Consider the following 24,174-nt stretch of genomic DNA (forward strand, 5'->3'; position numbering starts at 1 on the left):
ACACAACCTAAACTTGGGCCCAACTTGCCCCTAATTGAGTTGGCCCAATTCCAACCCAATTATACCTAAAACCTACTTCAATCTAGGTAATAATTATAAAGCTAATCAAATATTGTTCGGCATGTCATTGGTTCATCGATGCTTCATCCGATTTTTCTGTGCATCGCCCTCTCTTGTGGCCTATTACCCAATCGGCCAGTTGACCTCCGTAACTCTAATTTCCTTGGCGTAATTTCTGCTCTTCTTGGCTCAATGCCCGAACCCATGGCCCGAAGCCTTCTGTCGATACGTCAACCGATCCTTCGGCTCGATGTCTAATCTTATGACATGTTTCACTCCAGCCCAATATGATTCTTCCTGCTTTAATTGTCTCTCCCTGATTGAAGCTTCTTATGTCACTCAAAACATAGACTAAATCATAAACATTATCAATTGGTTTTATCATCAAAATCTAATATTCAATAGTGGGAGATCAACAATGTCGATTGGGTAATATGCCGAAGGAGAGGACGATGCGCCAAAGGATCAGACGAAGCGTTCGATGAACCAATGACATGTCAATCAACAAAGAATTATAGTCTTGTAATCGGTTGTTTTAAATGGTTATAGTTAGGTCGTAATTGAGTTAGTTTCGAGTGTAATCATGCTAACTTAATTAGGGGATTATTGGGCCTGAGTTGGGACTGTTTTGCGCTTAGTGGAAAGCCCATTCAGTGACCTAAAGATAGGTGGAACTGCCCATGACCTAAAAAAGTCAAGAGCACACTTTTCTAGGCTATCAAGCGGTATTACCACTAGACTGGGTGGTGGTACCACCAAATGTCAGGTAGTGATACCACTAGACTAGGTAGTGGTACCACCTAGTGTCAATCCTATAGGCGGTGGTACTACCCAGCACAAGCGGTGGTACCACTAGGACTTGGGAAACCCGGGATGAGACCTTTTTTGGCTCTATTCTTGAAGTCATTTGGGGTCTATAAATACCCTAGTTATTTCTGCTTGGAATAGCATGAAATTGAGTAGAAAAAGGGGGAAAGTAAACTTCAAAAAAAAGGTGTTGTGATCTCTCTAAAGTTAGTAAGTATCTTCCTCCTAGAGTTAAAAGGTTTCCAAGGGAGGAGTGAGATCTAAAGATAGAGGCTTGTAAAGGTTGTCTCCTAAACTTGTGAAAAGGAGAAAGAGTTGTAAGGGTAGTTGATCTTCGCTTATTGGAAAGAATATCGGTAGTGAAAGTCGGTGGCCTCGAGTGAAGAGAAATCGGGAGTGGACGTAGGTCACGACGACCGAACTACTATAAAATCGATTTGCATTTCCTTTATGTTTTCATTTATATTACTAACTGATTTACTTGTTTACTTACTCACTATGCTTATAAACGTTTTCAAGTTAAACATCTTTTTGATACGGCTTTATCGAACAAAAGTTCAAACCGACAATTTTATTGAAAGCATTAATTCAACCCTCCCTCCCTCTTAGTGTTGATTTCGGTCTTAACAATTTGTATCAGAGTTAACTTTTTTCTCATTTAGTTTAACACCTAAGAGAAATCACTTTTTTTAGCAATCTAGACGGTGAATCTATCATTTATCCTCCTATGTTCAAAAGGATGGACTACATTTATTAAAAAACTCGAATGAGAGTTTTCTTGCTTTCAAAAGATTTGAATTTATTGGATATTATCGAAAGTGATTTTTAAAAGCTTTCTAATCCAATGACCGAATGGAATGATTTGGAGAAGAAAACTTTTTCTTTGAATGCTAAAGCAACGAACGCTTTGTTTTGTGCTCTAGATAAAAATGAATTTAATCGAGTTTTTATATGCGAAACTATGTATGATATTTGGCATACAGTCAAAATCACACATGAAGGCATAAGTAGAGTTAATGAGTCTAAAGTCAATCTTTTGATGCATAGTTTTGAATTATTTCGAATGGAACTAAGCGAAACTATTATTGACATGTACACTTGTATTATGGATACCATCAATAGTTTGAAAGCTCTTGGTAAATATTTTTCTAATCTTGAACTTGTAGACAAGATTCTAAGATCCCTTCTAAAAAGTTCTGATCCAAAAGTAATGACAATACAAGAAGCAAAGGACCTAAACAATTTTCCACTTAAGGAACTTATCAAGTCTTTAATGACCTATGAAATGACTTGTATTAAACACAATGAACATGAGAATTACCTTCCAAAGAGCAGGAAGGATTTGGTACTTTGAACAATAGAAGACCACTCGAGCGAAAGCTCAAGTGATGATGACATAGAACTTTTGACAAAAAAATTTTAAAAGTTCATGAAAAAGACTAATTCTAAAAATGGACTTAAAAATGACATAACTTACTATAAATCGAAGAAGATACCAAAGAATAAGAAAGCATTCAAGGTGACATGGGATGAATCGAGTACATCCAAAGATGATGAGCAAACCAACAAAAGCGAGATGACAAACTATGCTGTGGTGGCGTTCAACAATGAGGTAAGTGACTCAACCAAAACCCCTTTACTTTATTATGAAATTACTTAATGCATTTCATGAGTTATTTTTAAATTAGTGTATAAAATGTAAAAAAAAGAAGGGGATCATGCTTCTATTTCTAGTAATTTTAAAAAATTAAAAAAATTGAACATGATAATTGCATGTTAACTCCTAACACTAAGTATGAAGAATTAGATTCACTTAAGAAGAAAAATGCATTACTACAACGAATAAAATAATTTTGATTGAAATAATTTATGTTTAATGAAATCATATTTGATAATTTAATGATGCATGATGATTTGAAATAATGATGATTTTTGTGATTTACAGTTTATTGACCTTGATGACTCTTGTGATAAATCTTGTTTTTTAATTTTAAACAATGATGCATGTTTTTGTTTGGTATAAAAGACAAAGGCATACTTGTATGAAATAAATCACATAAATTGAAAAACATAAAAAAAAAAAGGAATGCATTATTCTTGGAAATGTCTCTATCCCTAAAATCTTATCATGTTTTGAATAAGAGATTAATCAATCTATTTATGTCATTTTGAATCTCTTAAAAGTGATTTTGATAATTTGATGATTTGACGATTTGAATTTGAATGAGTTTTATCTATATCATGATCTTGAATTCTCAAAATTATAACTTGAGATTTTCTTTATATAAATCAAGATCCCCTACTCTTTATTCCCATATGACTCTTGCATTTTATTAAAGAGAATACTTATCCAAATGAATCATGAATTTTATCTTTATTTCTCAGTTTTCAATGATTTATGTTTTCCATTTGAATCAAAGTCGTTTATTATGATTCTTCCTTTTGCTATTCACTAAAAAGGAGATTTCTTTTAATCATGATCCTTATCTTGATTTTTTAATATTCTTGAAATTATCTATGATGTTTTTATTTAACAGGAGATTTATACAAATTATAATCTTAATTTCTCAACTTGAGTATGACTCCTTTGTATTAATCATCAAATTGATCTCTTATGTTTTGAAGTTTTTCTTTATAATACAAAATATTGATGATCTTTTGTATTGATCTTTTATGATCTTTGATATCTTTCATGTGATGATCATTGATGTAAATTTTTATACCTCCCCTCTTCTTCTTTCTTATTTGCAATGATAAAGGAAGAAAGAAAATTGCTAGCATCTCAAGAGAACCATAGTTGCTAGCTTGAATGTTAAACTTAGGCATGTTAAATCTCCCAAATGCATAAAATTTTCTTATACATTTTTTGATTCATGATCTTGATGTCTCAATTTTTATGAATTGAGTTTTCTATAAATCAAGATTTTTTCTTTAACTAAAGAAGAGATGTATTCAAATTAACCATAATATGTCACTTAACTTCTTGATGTTTATGACTTGAATTTTATTATATACAATTGCCTTATATTTACGATTTATATATCTCATGATATGACTAAATCATTGATGTAAAAAAGGGAGAAAAATTATATTATTGTATTCTTCCATTCTCTTTGACAATAACAAAGGGGGAGAAAGTCTTGCTAGCTTATACATCGAAAAGAAAAGAAAAATTGTTAGCTTGCATATTGCAAAGGGAAGCAAAAATTACTATCTTGTCTATCTCAAGAAGCAAAACTTGCAAACTTATCTTACAAGAGAAGTCAGAATTGCTAACTTGCAATCTCAAGATAAGCAAAAGTGCTATCTTGCCCATCTTAAGAAGCAAAAAATTGCTAAACTTGCACATATCTAAAACTTGCAAGCTTGCATATACAAAACTTGCTATCCTACTAGCTTGCATATTTCAAAAACTTGCTAGTTGCACTTCTCATTTTTATTGATGATAAAGGGGGAAAAGGTATGATGATGATCATGCATGGTATAATGAAATTTTATTATGTTTCATGGTTTGGATGCAATACTTAAACTTATGAGGTAAGTAATGATATGATGTATTTTATATAATTCATGATTAAAATTATGGCATGTTGATAGGGAGAGTTTAGTTTAAACTCTATCATCGATTGGTTGTTATCATAAAAAATTGGGAGATTATTGAATCTCGAATTTTGATGATGAAATCAATTAATGAGTTTATGATCTAATCTGCATTTTGAGTGACGCAGGACTAACTTCGATCAAGAAAAGCATCGATTAAAATATAAAGAATCGAACATTGAGTTGGAGTGAACATGTCAGAAGATTAGATGTCGGTCAGAGGATCGATCGACATGCCGGTAGGACTTTATGCCATGAGTTCAGGCATCGAGTTGAAGGATCAGACATTGCACCAAGAAGATCGAAAGTTGCGAGAGGTCAACATGCCAATTGGGCAATACACCAAAAGAGAGGACGATGAGCCGAAGGATCAGACGAAGTGCTAGATGAACCAATAACATGTCGGACAACATAGAATTCTAGTCTTGTAATCAATTATTTTAATTAGTCGTAGTTAGGTCGTAATTGAGTTAGTTTCGAGTATAACCATGCCAACTCAATTAGAGGCCCATTAGGCCTGAGTTAGGACTATTTTGGTCCTAGTGGAAAGTCCATTCAGTGACCCAAGGATAGGTAGAACTGCCTATGACCTAGAAAAGTCAAGAGCAAACTTTTTCAAGCTATCAAGCGGTGGTACCGTCAGACTAGGTGGTGGTACCACCTAGTGTCAAGCAGTGGTACCACTAGACTGGGCGGTGGTACCACCTACTATTAGTGTTGCAAGCGGTGGTACCATCAAGACCTGGGAAACCTGGGATGAGACCTTTTTGTTAGGAATAAGTCAGCACTAAGAGGGGGGGTGAATTAGTGTAGCGGTAAAACCTTCGGTTTCGAAAAATCTCTTTTGTACGATTAAAACCAATCTCAGAAGATGTTAACTTGAAAGCGTATACAAGCGTAGGTGTAATAAAAGCACAGTAAGGAGGAGAGGCAGTTTGCTATAAAAGCAAATTGCTCAAAGTAAATGCAAACCGAGTTTATAGTGGTTCGGTCGTTGTGACCTACGTCCACTCCCGATTCCTCCTCCATCGAGGCTACCAGCATCCACTATCGGTCTTCCTTCAATAGGCGAAGACTAACCACCTTTTACAGCTCTTTCTTCTTTTACCGAGTTTAGGAGATAACCCTTACATCCCCACTTACTTCTCTCTCAAACTATTCTAACACTTAGAAGAAGGAGAAGAGTTCATACAAGATTATAGTAGCATTTCTTTCTTTTTTACTCTAAATTCTTGTGTAGTTTAACCAGGGATGAGAGGGGTATTTATAGACTTCAAGTTTATTTAAACTTGGAGCCTAAAAATGTCTCATCTCGGGTTTCTCTGGTCTTGGTGGTACCACCGCTTGCAACACTAACACTGGGCAGTATCACCGCTTGGAAGACTATGTCTGGGTGGTACCACCACCCAGACTGGCGATACTATCGCCTAACACTACCACTGGGCGGGACCACCGCCTAGACTAGCGGTACCACCGCCTGACACAATCTCGGAGACTGTGCCACGACGGTACCACCTATTGGGTCAATGTTTGGGCCTTTCATTGGGCCCAACATAGTCCATACATGGGCTCAACTAGCCCCTAATTGGATTGGCCCAATTCTAATCTCAATTACGTGCTAACTACGAAATCTAAGACAATTACTAAGCAAAACAAGTTCGTAAGTCTAGGTTTCTTCCGACGAGCTTCCAGCAATCTTCCGATGAACTTCCGACAATCTCTCGCCAATGTTCCAGCAGACTCCCGATAAGCTCCTAGACTTCACGATGATCTTTTTGGTGAGTTCCAATGAGCTTCTTCGATAAGCTTCTGGTCTTCTCGGTCAATTCCGACAGAACTTCCGATGAACGTCCAAACTTTCAACGAACTCTCGAACTCCTAACGAAATCGCATCCTTAACTTTGGGACTTCATTTTGCTTTATGCATTGATCACTATGGTAGTTAATCTTGTACAAATAAAATCTACTTTGATCTAGATAATTAATACTAAGCTAATCTAATGTTGTCCAACATGTCATTGGTTCATCGACGCCACCTCCGATTGTTCGACGCATCGCCCTCTCTTATGGCCTATTGCCCAATCGGTCAGTTGACCTCCGCAACTTCGATTTCCTTGGTGCAATATCCACTCTTCTTGGCCCGATGCTCGAACTCATGGCCCGAAGCCTTCTGTCAATACGTCGACCGATCCTTTGGCTCGACGTCCAATCTTCTGACATGTTTTTCTCTGATCCAATATGATTCTTCTTGCTTTAATTGTCTCTCCCAGATCGAAGCATCTTGCATCACTCAAAATACGGATTAAATCATAAACAATATCAATTGGTTTCATCATCAAAATTCGAGATTCAATACTTTTCTGACTTCATTTTTGAAGTCATTTGTGGTCTATAAATACCCTAGTTATTTCTGCTTGGAAGAGTACAAAATTGAGTAGAAAAATGGAGAAAGTATACTTAAAAAAAAAGGTGTTGTAATCTCTCTAAAGTTAGTGAGTCTCTTCCTCCTAGAGTTAGAAGGTTTCTAAGGGAGGAGTAAGGTCTAAAAGAGAGAGGCTTGTAGAGGTTGTCTCCAAAACTTATGAAAAGAAGAAAGAGTTGTAAGAGTAGTTGATCTTCACCCATTGGAAAGAAAATTGGTAGTGAAAGTTGGTGGCCTTGAGTGAAAAAGAATTGGAGGTGGATGTAGGTCATGACGACCGAACCACTATAAAATCGGTTCGTATTTCCTTCATGCTTTTCATATATATTGCTAACTGATTTACCTGTTTACTTACTTACTATGCTTATGAACATTTTCAAGTTAAACATATTTTCGATATGATTTGATCGAATGAAAGTTTTTCAAACTGACAGTTTTATTGAAAGCACTAATTTAAAAAAACCCACCCCCCCCCTCCTCCTCCTCTTAGTGCCAATTTCAGTCCAATAAGATAAAAGTTCAAGTCTTACATTGAATCGATTTGGAGACACAGAGAAAAAGAACTAAGAATATGGCACAAGCTATCCACGCATGAAAATAAAATTTCCAAGATGGGAAGATGGAGATATGACCAATTAGATCTCTAGTGCAAATTTTTTTTTTTTACGTAACTCTAAAAGAATCCAAGGTGGAAATTACTTCAATCCAACTAGAGGGAGATGTAATCCAATTATATAATTGGTACGAAACCTTGTTAGGATCAAGATCGGCACTAAGAGGGGGGGAGGGTGAATTAGTGCAGCGAAAAATTCTTCGATTTCATAAAATATTTCGTATGTTCGATGGAAATCGATTCGGAAAGATAGCAACTTGAAACATAAGAGCGCGTAAGTGTAGTGAAAGCAAGATGAAGAGGAGAAGTAGTTTGCTATGAAATGATTTGTAGTTAAAGCAAATTTCTCAAAACGAAATGCAAACAAGAATTTAGAGTGGTTCGGTCAATGTGACCTACATCCACTTTCGGATTCCTTCTCCATTAAGGTCACCGACGTCCACTAAAGGCCTTCCTTCAATAGGTAAAGACCAATCACCTTTTACAGCTCCTTCTCCTTTTGTCAGGTTTAGGAGAGAACCCTTACAAGTCTCGTACCTCTCTTGAATGATCTCAAAACTTAGAAAGGGAGGAGAAGGACTCTAGCACTTGTTTACAACACTTTTACACCCTAATAACTCAAGATTATAATCACACTTCGGTGCCTTTTCATGATGAAAAGGGTAGGGTATTTGTAGGCCCCAATGGCTTTCAAAAATAGAGCCAAAAAGTGTCTCATCCTGGATTTTCGAGGTACTAGCAGTACCACCGCCATTACTGGGTGGTACCACCGCCTATCACTTGATACTGGGCGGTACCACCGCTTGATAGAGCTCGGAGATTGAGCTCTGGCGATACCATCGCCTGACAGGGGTGGTACCACCACTGGCAGCATTAACTGCCAATAGTACCACCGCTCAGACCACCTAGGAGATTGGGTCTTCCAGGCGGTGCCACCGTTAGTCAGAGTCTAACAACCAACCTAGTTGGACCTTGTATTCAGCCCAAACCATCCTAGCTCTGAGCCCAGTTAGCCCTTAACAGAGTTGATGGGATTACCTACCAAATCAACTCTAATTATTGTTCTAACTACGATTAAGGCAAGCATGGTCCGGTACGTCGATTTTTCACTCGGTGATCCTCCGGCGAATTTCTCAGTGAGCTTCCAACGAACTCCTGACCAACTCTAGGCTAGTCTTCCGATGTGCTTCCGGTGATCTCCCAATGAGCTTTCGGTGAGTCTTCCAATATGCTTCCGGTGATCTCACGATGAACTCTCGGTGAGCTCCTGGTATATTGTCCGAGTTTTTGACTCTAGCCCATCATTTGCTTTACGCCTTACTACTATCATAGTTAATCCTGCACACTTAACTCAACACATGGATTAAATCAAATAATTTATCAATTAATTTTATTATTAAAATTTGAGATTCAACAAACCTATCATGGGCTCCACTCGTGGGAGCAATTCAAAAGAGGGCTTCTTGTTCACTTTGGACCATCTGAATATGAGAATGTTAATAGGTAGTTCGCTAAAATTCATCAAATTTCTACAGTGCTAGAATATCATAGTAGATTTTGTTGAATCTCGTATTTTGATGATGAAACCAATTGATAAGTATTTATGATTTGATCTACATTTTTAGTGACGTAGGATGCTTTGATCAGGATGAGATAATTAAAGCAGAAAGAATCATGTTGGGCCGGTGGAACATGTCAGAAGATTGGACGTCGAGCCGGAGGATCGGTCGATGTATCGATAAAAAGCTTCGGGCCATATATTCGAGTATCGGGCCAAGAAGAGTGGATATTGCCCCAATGATATTGGAGTTGTAGAGTCAACTAGCTGATTGGGAAATAGGCCGCAAGAGAGGACGATGCGCCAAAGAATCGGACGAAGCGTCGATGGACCAATGACATACTGGATAACATGATTCATGCATAGTATTAATTATATAGATCAAAGTGTATTTTTACATGTGCAGGATTAACTACAATAGCAAAGTATAAAGCAAAATGGAGTCCCGGAGTCAAGGACATGATTTCATTAGGAGTTCGAGAGTTTGTCGGAAGTCCAAACGTTCGTCGGAAGTTCTATAGGAACCAGCCAAAAAGTCCAGGAGCTTGTAGGAAGAAGCTCGTCGGAAATCACTAAGAAGATTGTTGTAAAGTCCAGGAGTTTGTCGGGAGTCCACTGGAACATTACCAAGAGATCGTCGGAAATTCGCCGGAAGATCGTCGGAAGCTCACTAGAAGAAACTAGACTTACGAACTTGTTTAGCTTAGTAAATGTCTTAGATTTCGTAGTTAGCATGTACTTGAGATTGAAATTGGGCCATCCCAATTATGAGCCAATTGGGCCCATGTAAGGACTGTGTTGGGCCCAATGAAATGCCCAAATAGTGACCCAAGAAGTGGCACCGTCGTGACATAGTCTTTGAGATTGTGTCAAGTTGTGGTACCGCTTGTCTGAGCGGTGGTACCACCCCTGGCAAGGTGCCAGGCGGTGGTACCGCTAGTCTAGGCGATGGTACCACCTAGTGGCCTAGTGCTAGGTGATGGTACCATCTAGTGTAGTGTCGGTGTTAGACTGACACTGGCGGTAGTACCGCCCAGCACAAGCGATGGTACCGCTCGAACCTAGGAAACCCAGGATGAGATGTATTTAGGCTCCAAGTTTGAATCAACTTGAGGCCTATAAATACCCCTCTCATCCTTGGTTAATATACACAAGTATTGAGAGTAAAAAGAAAAGAAACTCTACTCTAATCTTGCATGAAACTCCTCTCAAAGTTCTAAGTGTTAGAATAGTTTGAGAGGGGAGTGAGTGGGGGTGTAAGGGTTATCTCCTAAACTCGGTAAAAGAAGAAAAAATTGTAAGAAGGAGGTTGATCTTCGCCTATAAAGGAAGATCGATAGTGGATGCTGGTGGCCTCGATGGAAGAGGAATCAGTGGAGTGGATGTAAGTCACGACGATCGAACCACTATAAAATCGAAGTGTTCTTCTCTGGTTTGCATTTCTATATTTGAGTAATTTACTTTACTACAAAGTTGTTAACTTGCTTTACATATACTATGCATCTTCTGTACGCTTGCAAGCTATCTTTATGAAAACGCTTTCAAGTTAACCTCTCTCCAAAATGGTTTTCGTCGAAATCAGTTTTTATCGTACGAAGGTTTTTTGAACCGATATAATTTTACTACTACACTAATTCACCCCTCTTAGTGCCAATTCTTTTCCTAATAGTTGGTATCAGAACCTCGTATTTCTCATTTGATTTAACACCCAAGAGAAATGACTCTTTTCGGCTTTCAAGAGGGTCACTCTCTCATTCATCCTCCCTTGTTCAATAGGACGGACTACACATATTGGAAAACTCAAATGAGAGTTTTCCTACTTTCTTTGGATTTAAATTTATGGAGTATTATGGAAAATGATTTTTGAATGTCTTCTCTTCCAATAAACCATTGGAATGATTTGGAGAAGAAGACGTTTTCTTTAAATGCTAGAGCTATGAATGATCTATTTTGTGCCTTAGATAAAAATGAATTCAATCGGATTTTTTTATGCGAAACGACTTTCGATATTTGACATATTCTCGAAATCACGCATGAAGGCATGAATAGAGTTAAAGAGTCTAAAGTCAATCTTTTATTGCACAATTTTAAACTTTTTCGAATGAAGCCTAGCGAAACCATTATTGATATATACACCTGTTTTATAGATGTCGTCAATGGTTTAAAAGCTCTTGGCAAATGTTTTTCGAATCTTGAACTTGTGAATAAAGTTTTACGCTCACTTTCTAAAAATTTGGATTCTAAAATAACAGCAATACAAAAAGTAAAAGATCTCAATATTTTTTCACTTGAAGAACTTTTCGGTTCATTATTGACATATGAAATGGCTTGCAATGCTCATGAAGAGCTTGAGAACTACCTTCTAAAGAACAAAAAGGATTTCGGACTTAGAACAATCGAAGACCACTCGAGCATAAGCTCAAATGATGGTGAACTTGAATTCCCCACTATGAAATTTAAAAAGTTCGTGAAACAAAAATTAAAGAACAAAAAGAACGCAACTACTTGCTATAAATGTAAGAAGAGGGAAGCACTTTGGGATGAATTAAGCTCCTTCGAATATGAGGAGAAAATCAGTAAAAACGAGGTGGCAAACTACATCTTAACAGCTTTTGACGACGAGGTAAATGAAACTCCCTTAATTTATTTTGAAATTACATGATACTTTCAATGAGTTATTTTTAATTTAGTTTAATTATTTTTTATAAATTGTATGTTTAATAATATAATAAAAAAACTAAAAATTTAGGATCATGCTTATCATTCTAGTAATTTAAAAAATGATCATGAAAATTATATATTTTATGATAAACGAACAAAATGTTAAAATTAAATCTAGTGATTAATTTCTTGTATGGTATAAACAATTATGTGTATTGTGATGATTTTGTATTGTTTTCGAGTTTTGTTGGATGGCTTTCATATAAACATTTTAAGCATACATATAAAATCAATCACATAAAAAGATAAATCAAATCTTTTGTCTAAAGAAATAATAATCTGTATTATATTGATTTCCATATTGATTTCCGACTTTGATTGAAAACGCTCAATGAAATCATGCTTGTTGTTTTTAATAAAAGTTTTGGTACAATGCTTGATGACTTTATTCTATGCATGAGATTTTGAAGTTATACATAATAGCTTTTGTATGGAAGGCTTGATGATTTTTATGATGAATCTTGTCCTTGTTTTTCGATTTTAAACATGATGCATGGTTTTGATATAAGAACAAATATTTGGCCTTGCTAATATAAAGTCAATCATACAAATTGAAACTAAAGAAGAATAGATATCTTTAAGAATCATTCAACATTATGTTCAATGAAGCCATACTTAATGTCTTAATGAAAATGTTAAGAGATTTGATATCATGCTTAATGAGTTTATATTTCAAAATTATACATGATGATTTTTATGATTTATGGCTTGTTGATCCTTGTCGTGATGAAATTTAATTTTTTGGTTTTAAAACGATGATGAATGTTTTTATTTAGCAAAGGCATGCTTGTATGAAATAAAAGGGGAATACATTTCTTAAAAATTTCTCAATTCCTATGTTATGAATTTTTAAACCATGAAATTGATTTTGATTTTTCATTAATGAATCCATGTATATTATGCTTTTGTGAATCTCATGGATTATGAAAATTATTTAAATTTAATGGATTTTATGAAATCATGATCTTAATTTCTCATGATTTATAACTCAAAAATTATTTTTATAAATCAAGATTGTCTACTATGATTCTTTCTTTTTGCCATTTGAGTTATCCAAAAAGAATAATAATATGTCTCTTGATATTCACAATTTGTCTTCATTATTTGTATATCTCAGCACTAAAAATCTCTTGATATTTTTTATGATGATATGAAATTATGCATGAAATACTCATGAATTTATGTTGATGCAAACAAATGAGAAGTTATGATCATGCATGATAGAATGTAATATAATTTGATATTTATATACCATCATGATTTGAAATGCTATGATTTGTTGTCAAAATGGTGTATCATGAATGCTTGAATATCATGTATGATATGTCTATAGTGATTGATTTATTTGTGTCATGCATGAAGTAAGGATACAAATGTAAGGTTTTGAAATTATGTATGTTTTAATTTAAAAATATAATGATACACAAATAAGATTAATACTTTACCTTTATCATGATTTAAAAATTACTATAAAGGGAAAAGAATTATAAAATTATATTCGTCCCTTCTTTTTGACAAGGACAAAGGGAGAGATAGCTAGCTTGTACAAGTCAAGAAGATGCAAAGACATGCTAGCTTGCTAATCTCAAAAGAGAAGTAAAGATTGCTAACTTGTATATTTCAAGAAGCAAAAGTTGTTTTCTTGAACATCTCAATATTGCTAGCTTATTTTTTTTTTTAATGATGTAAAAAAAATTTCTAAGCTTGCGTGATGTAGAAATTGTTATCTTAAACATCACTAAGAATTGCTAGCTTGCAATGTCAAGAGAAGAAAAAGTACTATCATGCCTATCTCAAGAAGCAAAACATGCTAACTTACAAAATTTACAATCATGCACATCTTTAAAATTAATGATGATTTGATGATTATGCATGTTGTAAAGTGATATAAAATTGCTAACGATGAGGATAGTAATTATGATAAGACTCGGCTGTCGTCAGATGACGCCTCACGCAACAGCACCTGGTCAATGCAGACCGGAATGCCGACCGAGGCGCATTAACATCCTACAAAAGCTCAATTCTTCACGCCACGCCAACACAAAGTCAGACGCTACCAGCCTGCCCCCTGCAACCGGGCAGCTCAGGAAGCAGTAAGCTTCCCTATAAATACTCCCTCGTTCATCAGAAAGAGGGGGAGGGACATACACACAAAAACACTTCTTCATCTGAAACCCCCTCCACATCTGCTAACTTGATCGTTGGAGGGGTCGGGCCGAGCACCTCGGCTCGACCTTCATGCAGGTGCGAAGCCGAAGATCCCCTCCGGACGCGCAAGCGAGGAGTTCCTGCCCGGAGGAGATGGCTACACCGTCCCGATCGGACACCGCACCCGACCACCTCAGCGGGCTCGAGGAACGCCCCAGGGAGATCCCCGTCGTCCGGACCCGAACCGAGCCACGTTGGCCCCGAGGCCACGGCTCAAAGTTATTTCTCACGACAGATTGGCGCTAGAAGGAGGGCCCGGAATGTCGGGTGACCACCCGAGTGGCACAGATGAGCCCACGGCTGAGAGGTCACACCCGACTGAAGCCTCAGGGGAACCTCCCCCGCACGAAGACCATCGTGACGAACACCCCGCCACGACCTCCAAACGATATTGGTGAATATTCAACGACCCGGGCTTGCCGCCGCTCGACGGCGCCCCAGCCGACTCAACGCCCGTGTCGTCCGAGGCCTTTCAGGACCTCGTTCTTCAAGTCCGAGCCCTGATGGAAATGGTCCAAACCATTATCCCGCTCATTTCTCATCCGGCGCACCCGCCTGCGATCGAACCACTACGACAACGCAAGGCGCCCATTCGGGCCCACATGACGCTTCCGAAGCCCCCCACTTCGCCTCGGGTCCGACCGACCCCACTCGGGGATCTAGTGATGGCAAACCCGAGCGGCCGCCCGGAACCCGAGGCACTCTCTTCGGACTCCCTATGGGCCCAGTTGCGCTTCGTCAGCCAGCGACTCGACGAGGTGCAAAAAGAGGTTCGCATGTCCAAGGGAGAGCTCGGGGAAGACGCACACCAAGGATCTCCCTTCACGCCCGAGATACGGGATCTGACAGTCCCCCCGAACTTCCAACTCCCCTCTCTGGACGCTTACGATGGTTCCACCGACCCGGCAGACCATGTAGCCGCTTTTAATGCCCAAATGGCACTATACGGAACCTTTGATGCCCTGATGTGCAGAGCATTTCCTACCACTCTAAGAGGGCCGGCCCACGCGTGGTATGGCGACTTGAAGACCGGAATGATTACTTCCTTCGACCAGCTCGCCAATGAATTCGAGCTCCACTTCGTAGTCTATGCACGGCCAAGGCCCTCCGCGGCACTGCTCCTCGGACTCAAACAAAGGGAGGACGAGCCCCTCTCACATTTTGTGGATCGCTTTGCCACGCAAAACCGGGGTTTGCCGGACACTCACCCTTCTTTGTTGGTGCAGGCGTTTATAATAGGCCTGCGACCTTCCAGATTCCTCTGGTCCCTCGTGGAGCGACCCCCCACTACGGTGCCAGAGATGCTCCAGCGGGCTAACCAGTACATCGCGGCGGAGGCCTAGGTGACCGTAAGGAGACGGGATGACTTTCGGCAGTGGGCTCCATAGAAAGGGTCAAGCACCCGCGACGGCTATCTGATGTAGTCCTCGTGAAAAGAAATTTAGGCCATGCCTCAATCTCTTTCGAGCGAAAGTTCAGTATCTAACCTGACTACCTCCCGGCTCGCGGTTAGCCCCGGCCTAAATCCTTCTGAATCTACCCAGCTCGACCGAAGTTTGCCGAGTCCACCTCAACATGGCCTGCCCGCCTGAGCCGTCTGTCATGCCCCCCCGAATTATCACATTCAAGAGGTGTGACCCTGTCTAAAATCAATAATATTATAATTCATCATCAATTCAATCCAGGATCCAATCTAACAATTTGAGGATACTAAAAATCATTCAAAATCAATATTCACAATTCATAAACCTATACGATACATAAATCATAATCCACTTCACTCAAAGATTCGAGAAATCTAAAGGCAACTTAGCTAAACATCAACCACAACATAAATCCATAATCGTAGAAGTATATGCAATCATAAAAAGATAATTATTTACCATGAGTTCTTATCCTTATACAACTTAAACTTATCATTCCAAACACATGAGTGGTCCTTCAAACTTTTACAACACATAAGTATCAACAGATCCTTAACATTACATCAGAAGTAAAGTCTACTATACAACAAAAACCTATCATCCAACAAAGATTAGCTCAAAAATCTTCTAGCCTTTCACTGCTTTAACCCAATTCTATCTTTTCAGTGCGTGACAAGCTGCCCTGAAAAATTTATATAGCAATGGGGTGAGCATAAAGAGCTCAGCAAGTGTCTAACATATCCATGGCGATAGGAGAAGTTCAAGCAGGCTTAGTATCAAGATACAAAAGTAAAAATACAAGTGTTTATTTGAAATCATCTCATTTGATATAAAATCACAAAGGTTTACCTCATTCAAAAACAAGCATTAGACATAACAATAGGAGAAGGGAAATTGGAGCATTTCATTGGCAAAAGAAGCATTTAGGCATGTATCAAATGACACATGAAGCATTTAGGTGCATATCAAAGGCATAAGAGTATTTGGGGGCATAATAATGACAAACGAAACATTTCAAAGTATAACAAGTGAACCGAATAATAAACACAAGCTTGTATGTCATTTTTGATGTAGTATGCATTACATTTTTATCCAAAGCATAATATGAACTCATAAACAAAGCTTTGGATATCATATCAATAAACATAGATGGCGCTGTGGGACCACATACATAATGTCCATTTCTGGATGACCACCAAGCATAAGTCTCCCACATCTGGGAGCTCCATCCACCCACGTTTGAGTGAAGTCAATGGGGCCGGTAGAGCAATCGCGGGCTCTAAGCATAACTCCCTTTACCATTTCTGGCAAAGGTTCACAATATCCCACAAGACACCAGAGTACAAAAGGGTAGTATGAACAATAACATTGACACATATCAGAAACACATGCGGAACAACGAAGATATGCATGTGCCTTTATCAAACAAGGAAATGCAAACAAAGCATTACATAGTAAATTTTAGTTATACAATAATTTCAGGATGAACAATACAAGAACTTCGTAGGACTAATATAAAGCTCAATTGAAGAAGAATTTAGTAGAAATCATATTTCCAATAGGATGAAAATTGAATAGGCAAAACCCAACAAAGTTTTCAATAATGATAGAATTTGAATGGTATATTTTCTGAATTGTTTGAGTGACAAAATATGCTCCAAATCACTAAAAATAGGTGTCTTTGGAAATCTGTATCAATCTATTTTCCGATGAAATCAGATTTATAATTTTTTGAGTTTTTGACAGGAAGTTACAACAAATAGAGTAAAGGAAGGTCAGAATTGATCATCCCTGTTTTGTAGACTTGATATAATCAATTTAAACAGATGTTTTAGAAGGAAAACATACTTCAAAATTTCCAACTATGTGTCAAAAGAAAGATATGCGAATCTAGTTTCCAAAGAACTAAGCTTTGTATAATTCAGAATTTTCTCTAGAGAGTTATGAGCAATTTAGTAACAGAAGGTCAGAAATTTCAGTCCCTATTTTGCAGAATCTGTAGGGTTAATTGAAACAGAAGTCTTAGTAGGCATTTAAACTCCAAATCATTCAATCTTAGTGTCAAAATAAATATATTTGAGTCTACTTTCAAATGGATTAGGTTTTGCCTAAATCAGAGTTTAGTACTAAAAGTTAGATCCAAAACAATGTATAGAAGTCAGATTACCGAAAAATTTTCAGATTCATGGCTTTGTATCAAAAGGAAAGAACGGTTTGGTACTAAGCTGAAATCTTTTGAATTATGAAGAATTAAAAGGAAAACAGAGATTAGGAATTCTATAGGAAGAGGTTAGAACACTTGCCTTAGATGAGTTTGATTCCCAAATATAGGGAGTTGATGCAAAACCTCAAACAATGTTTCCTCTTCTTCTTCTTCTCCTTCTTCTTCTTCTTCTTCTTCTTCTTCTCTTCTTCTTCTTCTCCTCAAACTAACGTTGGCTGAAAACTTTCTTCTTAACGGTGCCTTAAATTACTTAGGTTTGGCTCATGCTAAAGTAGTGAGGTGGCAAGCATGCATGGGGGTTTAGGTGTCAACATTAGAATAAATGCTTTGTGGCTCATCCTTGTTAATGATACATGTCCTCCATTTTATTTTATTTTATTTTTATTTACTCAATTCTGAATATTCTATAAATCATCTCAAACATTTAATATTTACTCTTAGGTCCTTAGCCATAAACTTTAATATAATATTATTTAATAAAAAAATTATTAAATAATCCTCATATTTACAAACAAGCATTTACTAAATTTTTTTTTTTTAAATGGGGGATGTTACAGTGTCCCTCGGCCGTAGACTGCCTGAGTTTTGCCTTAGGGCAGCTTGCCCGCTTGAGTCGTGTCCTTCGGCCTTTGCCATATCCCTCGGTCGTAGACTGCCGAGCCCCCCTCAGGGCGGCCTAGGGGGGCATTTAAACTCCAAATCGTTCAATCTTAGTGTCAAAATAAAGATATTTGAGTCTACTTTCAAATGGATTAGGTTTTGCCTAAATCATAGTTTAGTGCTAAAAGTTAGATCCAAAACAATGTATAGAAGTCAGATTACCGAAAAATTTTCAGATTCATGGCTTTGTATCAAAAGGAAAGAACGGTTTGGTACTAAGCTGAAATCTTTTGAATTATGAAGAATTAAAAGGAAAACAGAGATTAGGAATTCTATAGGAAGAGGTTAGAACACTTGCCTTAGATGAGTTTGATTCCCAAATATAGGGAATTGATGCAAAACCTCAAACAAAGTTTCCTCTTCTTCTTCTTCTCCTCAAACTAACGTTGGCTGAAAACTTTCTTCTTAATGGTGCCTTAAATTACTTAGGTTTGGCTCATGCTAAAATAGTGAGGTGGCAAGCATGCATGGGGGTTTAGGTGTCAACTTTAGAATAAATGCTTTGTGGCTCATCCTTGTTAATGATACATGTCCTCCATTTTATTTTATTTTATTTTTATTTACTCAATTCTGAATATTCTATAAATCATCTCAAACATTTAATATTTACTCTTAGGTCCTTAGCCATAAACTTTAATATAATATTATTTAATAAAAAAATTATTAAATAATCCTCATATTTACAAACAAGCATTTACTAAATTTTTTTTTTTTAAATGGGGGATGTTACAGTGTCCCTCGGCCGTAGACTGCCTGAGTTTTGCCTTAGGACAGCTTGCCCGCTTGAGTCGTGTCCTTCGGCCTTTGCCATATCCCTCGGTCGTAGACTGCCGAGCCCCCCTCAGGGCGGCCTATTGCCCGAGACCATGCCTGCGCGGTCTACCCGCCTGCGTCATGCTACTCGGCCGCATGAGGCTAGAGAGACCACGCCTGCACGGTCTACCCACCTACGTCATGCTACTCGGCCGCATGATGCCCGAGACCACACCTGCACGGCCAGCCCGCTTGCGTTATGCTCTTCGGCTCCATGCCCCGAGACACACCTGCACGGCCAGCCCGCCTAGGTCGTGCTCCTCGGCTCCATGCACCCCGAGACACACCTGCGTGGTCAGCCCGCCTGCATCATGCTCCTCGGCTCCTCGGCCCCATGCTCCCCGAGACACACCTACGCGGCCAGCCCGCCTGCGTCGTGCTCCTCGGCTCCTCAGCCCTATGACCCGAGACATGCCTACGCGGGCAGCCCGCCTGCGTCGTGCTCCTCGGCTCCTCGGCCCCATGACCCGATACACGCCAGCACGGCTAGCCTGCCTACGTCCTGCTCCTCGGCTCCTCGGCCTCATGACTTGAGACACGCTTGGGTGGCCAGCCCACCTGCGTCATGCTCCTCAGCTCCTCGGCCTCATGACCCGAGACATGCCTGCACGGCCAGCCCGCCTGCGTCGTGCTCCTCGGCTCCTTGGATCCATGCTCCCCAAGACACACCTGCGCGGCTAGCCCGCCTGTGCCGTGCTCCTCGGCCCCATGACCCGAGACACGCCTGCGCGGCCAGCCCGCCTACGTCGTGCTCCTCGGCTCCATGCTCCCCAAGACACACCTACGCGGCCAGCCCGCCTGCGTCGTGCTCCTTGGCTCCTCGACCCCATGACCCAAGACACGCCTGCATGGACAACCCGCTTGCCTCATGCTCCTCGGCTCCATGCTCCCCAAGACCGCGTCTGCGCGGCCAGCCCACCTGAAAGCTGAACCCATGCTTCGGACTCCCATTACAACGATCGACGCATAGCTTCTTTCCGGGGGTGAATATGATGAGGATAGTAATTATGATAAGACTCGGCTGACGTCAGATGACGCCTCACGCAATAGCACCTGGTCAATGCAGATCGAAACGCCGATCGAGGCGCATTAACATCCTAGCAAAGCTCAATTCTTCATGCCATGCCAACACAAAGTCAGACGCTACCAGCCTACCCCCTGCAAGCGGGTAGCTCAAGAAGCAGTAAGCTTCCCTATAAATGCCCTCTCGTTCATCAGAAAGAGGGGGAGGGACAGACACACAAAAACACTTCTTCATCTGAAACCCCCTCCACATCTGCTAACTTGATCGTTAGAGGGGTCGGGCCGAGCACCTCGGCCCGACCTTCGTGCAGGTGCGAAGCCGAAGGTCCCCTCCGGACGCGTAGGCAAGGAGTGCCTGCCCAGAGGAGACGGCTACACCGTCTCGATCGGACACCGCACCCGACCATCTCAGCGGGCTCGAGGAACGTCCTAGGGAGATCCATGTCGTCTGGACCCGAACCGAGCCGCGTCGACCCCGAGGCCATGGCTCAAAGTTGTTTCTCACGACACTAACTTACACTTTCTAAAATGATGAAAAATTTTGCTAGCTTGTATGTTGTAGAACATGCTATCTTACTATCTTGTATATCTAAAGATAGCTTGCATGTTCTAATATGATGTAGCACTTGCTGAATTTTTGCTAGCTTGTATGATGATAAAAATGGAGATTATGTTTATCATGCAATGAGTTGAACTTGTATTTTCAAATATTTAAAAGTTACACTTCTCCTTTTTGTTGATGATAAAGGGCGAGAAGTATGATTATGTTATGCATGATGACGTGTTGTAAATATTCAAGATGAAATTTGCAATGACTTGGATTCAGTTTGAATTCAAGGTTCTATCAATATGGCATATTGATAGGGGGAGTTCAGGTTAACTCCATCATCAATTGGTTGTCATCATAAAAAAGGGGGAGATTGTTGAATCTCGTATTTTGATGATAAAATCAATTGATAAATATTTATGATTTGATCTGTATTTTTAGTGACGTAGGATGTTTCGATCAGGATGAGACAATTAAAGTAGGAAGAATCATGTTAGGCCAGTGGAACATATCAGAAGATTGGACGTCGAGCTAGAGGATCGGTCGACGTATTGACTGAAGGCTTCGGGCCATGGATTCGGGCATCGAGCCAAGAAGAGCGGATATTGCGCCAAAGATATGAGAGTTGCAGAGTCAATTGGCCGATTGGGCAATAGGCCACAAGAGAGGACGATGCACCGAAGAATCGGACGAATCGTCGATTGACCAACGATATGCTAGACAATATGATTCATGCTTAGTATTAATTGTCTAGATCGAAGTATGTTTTTACATATGCAGGATTAACTACGATAGCAAAGCATAAAGCAAAATGGAGTCCTAGAGTCAAGGATACGATTTCATTGGGAGTTCGAGAGTTCGTCGGAAGTCCAGACGTTCGTTGGAAATTCTGCAAGAACTAGCCGAGAAGTCTAAGAGCTTGCCAGAAGAAGCTTGTCGGAACTCGCCAAGAAGATTGTTGTGAAGTCCAAGAGCTTGTTGGGAGTCCACTAGAACATTGTCGAGAGATCGTCGAAAGTTCACCGGAAGATCGCCGGAAGCTCGTCGGAAGAAACTAAACTTACGGACTTGTTTAGCTTAGTAAAATTCTTTTATAGTTAGCACATAATTGGGATTGGAATTGGGCCAACCCAATTATGGGCCAGTTGGGCCCATGTAAGGACTGTGTTTGGCCTAATAAATGCCCCAAACAATGACCCAAGAAGTGGCATCGTCGTGGCATAGTCTTCGAGATTGTGTCAAGTGGTGGTACTGCCCTTAGCAAGGTGCCAGGTGGTGGTACCACCCAGTGGTCTAGTGCCAGGTGGTGGTACCGCCAAACTAGGCGGTGGTACCGCCCAGTGTAGTGTTAGTGTCAGACTAACACTAGCAGTAGTACCGCCCAGCACAAGTGATGGTATTGCCTGAACCTAGGAAACCTAGGATGAGATATTTTTAGGCTCCAAGTTTGAATCAACTTGAGGCCTATAAATACCTCTCTCATCCTTAGTTAATATACACAAGTATTGAGAGTAAAAAGGAAAGAAACTCTACTATAATCTTATGTAAAACTCCTCTTAAAGTTCTAAGTGTTAGAATAGTTTGAGAGAGAAGTGAGTGGGGGTGTAAGGGTTATCTCCTAAGCTCGGTAAAAGGAGAAAGAGCTGTAAGAAGGAGGTTGATCTTTGCCTATAAAGGAAGATCGATAGTGGATGCCGGTGGCATCGACGGAAGAGGAATTGATGGAGTGGGTGTAGGTCACGATGACCGAACCACTATAAAATTGGTGTATTCTTCTCTGGTTTTCATTTCTATATTTGAGCAATTTACTTTATTGCAAACTTCTTAACTTACTTTACATCTATTATGCATCTTTCGTATGCTTTGAAGCTATCTTTACGAAAACGTTTTCAAGTTAACCTCTCTCCGAAACGGTTTATGTCAAAATCGGTTTTTATCATATGAAGGTTTTTTGAACCGATGTAATTTTACCGCTGCACTAATTCACCCCCCGCCCCTCTTAGTGTCGACTCTTTTCCTAACAGATTTAAATGATTGTCAAATCAAGCCAAAGACTGATTCGAATGATAACTTATGGGAGCATTTACTAAAGGACTTAATCCAGATATCCGGTGTGAAGTCATAGCTCGCTAACCCCGCACTATGATAGCTGCAATTTCATTTGAACGTTTACACGAGGAAAAAATCAGTAGAGAAAATTATAGAAACAAAAGTGATAACAAACAAATGATCAACAAGCCACCTGCCCCATCTATTCCCAACTGAAATCCTAAAACCCAAAGACTAACTCGAGAAGAACTCAAAATCAATGAAGGGTTTGTGCAAGCACTGTGATGAAAAGTGGAGTAGGGAGCACTGATGTAAGCAAGGAAAACTTCTGATGATTGAACCAATTGGGGAGGAATTAGAAGCTAACAATGTGGAATTCGATCATGAAAGTATAGATTCTAGTGAAGATGTTGGACCTATCATATATATAGTGCATGCATTAACCGACTATTCTAACCTGCAAACTATGAAAGTTGGAGAAACTTTGGAACATCAACATGTTATAGTTTTAATTGATACTAGTAGCACTAACAATTTTATGGATAGTAAGGTTGCTGATCGATTGGCCTATCACATTGAAGGCTATGACAAATTTGAAGTAAAAGTCACTTATAGATGAATTTTAACTTGTGGTAGCAAATGTTCGAAGATAAAATTGGTTATATAGGGCCAAGTGTTACTTGTAGACTTCTTTTTGCTATCCTTGGAAGACTTCGAAGTGGTGCTTAGAATTGAATAACTATCAACCTTGGGTGATGTTTCTTGGAATTTTTCTAAACTAATTATAAAGTTTTTTATTAATGGAATGGAGGTGATCCTAAAAGGAAAACGTTGAAGTAAGATCACAATTGTCACTAGCCATCAGATGGAGCGAGTTCTCCAAAAGACTACAATGACTAATACACCGAAAGTTTGACTTATTGCTTACACTATCAAGAAGTGAAGATCATACTTACTTGATCAATAGGTTATGATACACCGTAGATACCTTGTAACTGAAGTATTGAAAGAGAAAATCCTCAAGTTTGATGTTGCTGAGGAAAAGCTGATTTGAAGGGGGTGGAATTGTTAGGATCCCTTTATTTTTTTAGCTTTTGAATAATGTTTTATCGAGTTTGTTTTGTCCAAGTCGGATAGGATTTATTTAATATTAAGAGTCTAATTCATAGTGAACTCTGGATAGAACTCTATAAATAGAAATATATATTTCTTTTCAATAAGCAAATAAATATAATTCTAGTCTTTCGAAAACTTTAGGAAGTCGATCCCCTTAAAGTAATCAAGAAGGTCGATCCGCTCGAAATGATCATCCTCATTTCTTCTCTTTCTTCTATGATATAACCCTAGCGTCTTATCAAATTCACTATCGATACGCTGTGGCAACATGATGCATATAATGACTCATCGACATAGCAAAAAATAAAAACTCTGAAAGTTATTTATTT

This window comes from Musa acuminata, chromosome BXJ2-8 (genome assembly GCF_036884655.1).
Source record: "Musa acuminata AAA Group cultivar baxijiao chromosome BXJ2-8, Cavendish_Baxijiao_AAA, whole genome shotgun sequence".
Taxonomy (NCBI): Eukaryota; Viridiplantae; Streptophyta; class Magnoliopsida; order Zingiberales; family Musaceae; genus Musa; species Musa acuminata.